This window comes from Penaeus japonicus, unplaced genomic scaffold (assembly GCF_977035675.1).
Source record: "Penaeus japonicus unplaced genomic scaffold, GWHDUDI00000001_assembly GWHDUDI00000017, whole genome shotgun sequence".
Classification (NCBI taxonomy): domain Eukaryota; kingdom Metazoa; phylum Arthropoda; class Malacostraca; order Decapoda; family Penaeidae; genus Penaeus; species Penaeus japonicus.
In genome coordinates this window covers 25667520-25669745 of record NW_028234419.1, presented here as the reverse complement: position 1 = coordinate 25669745, position 2226 = coordinate 25667520, and the positions used below count along the sequence as shown (strand labels likewise).

At 40.5% G+C, this 2226-nt stretch overlaps 1 protein-coding gene across 1 annotated transcript in view; it reads right to left on the bottom strand.

Annotated features, from left to right (window-relative positions):
* The window catches only part of LOC147470108 (uncharacterized), a 595054-nt gene extending 593388 nt beyond the window's left edge, over positions 1-1666 (bottom strand). The window contains exon 1 of the mRNA XM_086545798.1: positions 1580-1666. The gene's annotated coding sequence lies outside the window, so the exon portion shown is untranslated. The remainder of the gene's footprint in view (positions 1-1579) is intronic.
* Between the last annotated feature and the right edge of the window lie 560 nt (positions 1667-2226).

Sequence of the window (2226 nt, the reverse complement as noted above, 5' to 3'; positions counted from 1 at the left end):
TTCTCACGGCACTCGCACTCGCACTCGCACTCTCGTAGAGCAAATGGCTGGCCAGGTAGCCGTAGGAAAGGAAAGGTAATCCTGCCGCTACATACACTGGCGCCAAAAATACATGCCCGCTCGGATAGTCGAGTTCGGGTGTACTCTCGTTTCGGGAAAAGTTGATTTGCCGGTGGGTTAGCAATGGCGAGACGCAACCTTGCATTGTGTTCCTCGCATTGTTTTGCACTTGCTGACAGGATTGCGAATGTCTTTTCAATGCTCTCAATAAGATCATTCCCGAAGATTGAGCAAATATTGACACTGACATGTCGGTGCCATGGAAATATTTAGTGTGCATATGTGCTAATACGCCGTAGTTGATGTTATAACCAATTTGCAAATGTGTGTGTGTGTGCGTATTTGTGTGTGTGTGTACGTATTTGTGTGTGTGCGTATTTGTGTGTGTGTACGTATTTGTGTGTGTACGTGTATGTGTACGTGTATGTGTACATGTATGTGTACGTATATTTGTACGTGTATGTGTGTATATATGTATAGGTACATCTATATCTATCTATCTATCTATCTACATCTCTCTCTATATATACACATACACACACATATATACAAACTACATTGCACTTTCAGATTTATCGATACAATAAACTACAAGTAAACGAATTCTTTTGATGTTGGACGTGGCATTTCGAAGAATCGTTCAATAGAAGGGGAAACTAAATTAAACTAAATCTAACTTAAACCGAAAAATAGAATGATGCAATCATCCTCCCACAGACCTTATATGGAATGATGATAATAGCTGACACTAAAGATCTTTGCAACTGATAAAGATTCGATAACCTGTCAGAGGATGTGAGTAGGCGAGTGTCTGTGACGTGATGCTTATTTCGAGCATCAGACAACAGATCTAATAAGGTTTGAATCTCCGCAGGAAAGGCTAGAAAATGGACTCTACGGTTAAGAATCAGTAGGTCCAATTTTCCGAATATATTCGCGGCTTCAAAGCGGAGGTCCCATCAGCCGGGTAAGGGGGTTGGGGGAGACAGGAGGGAGGGAGCGGGGGGTTATGTAGAGCCGGCACCCAGTGGCACCGCGAGCATGCCCGCTGTCTTGGCACTCTCCTTACTTGGGACTTGTTCTGGGTTGCACTACTCTCGCTTAGGTAAGTCACTTGGCCACCAATTATCTTTCATAATAAGAAGAGGCAATGCACATACTTTCACTTTCCATTTTCACTTTGGATTTTCAGATTTTTTCAACAATCTTACTGGGTAGTAATAGATATTCGGTGGATATGCCTAGGAAGTCTTTTTTATCAATATCACTACCATGATTATAACCACATGATTACTCGTACTTGGTCTTTGATATACTTGTCTTCGAGAAAGCAAACTTCAGACACAACAGACCAGTACCCAAGAAAGACGACTGAAATTAAATACGATCAAAGTACTAAATCGTTCTCGAAATCCTTCCTTACAGTCACCCAACCAACTCCAGTTCTCGATCAACCACCACAACAACCGAACGACCGAATGGCTAAGTAAACAAGCCCTTAAGCACGATGGTAATTCACCTAACCACAAGTCGGGCACGCCATGAGCCAGAGCGTACCCCACCTCTCCTCAAACTGGCCTCAGACACACTGCCAGCCAAGTGCTCGTCTCCCTGTGCTTTGGCCCTCCTCGTCTTAGTGCCACGCTGTGCCCACTTGTCACTGGTAATAGGGCAGTTTGAAAGGGTGAATAATGCTTAGGCCTTTTATGTATGTATTCTGGAAGTTCCTTTTTTATGATATACAGAATGTATCTGTATATAGACTATTAAATGTTTTTTTTTAGTCTTTTATACCTTCATAATTGTTGTTTAATTATCATTATCGGAATTATATTGCTGTTGTAATTATCGCTCTTTTGATCATACGAAAAAGTTCGTTCGTGGGACCATTACGATTGATTACCAGTTTGAAATCTTATTATATGGAAAGAGAAGGTAGTATAAATGTTATAATCACGGTATTGATAACAACAGAATCTGACATAAAATATTCAACAACAGTCATCCGCAGAAAATGAGGAATAGATCAATGACAGTAACAATAAAAATGACAATAACAGCAGCAACAGAATATAGTACAAATATAATGAAAGCTAATAAATCACCCAACACAAAAGTACACACCATTCGTTTGTTTATTGAATCAAGTTCATCTATTTCCAAATC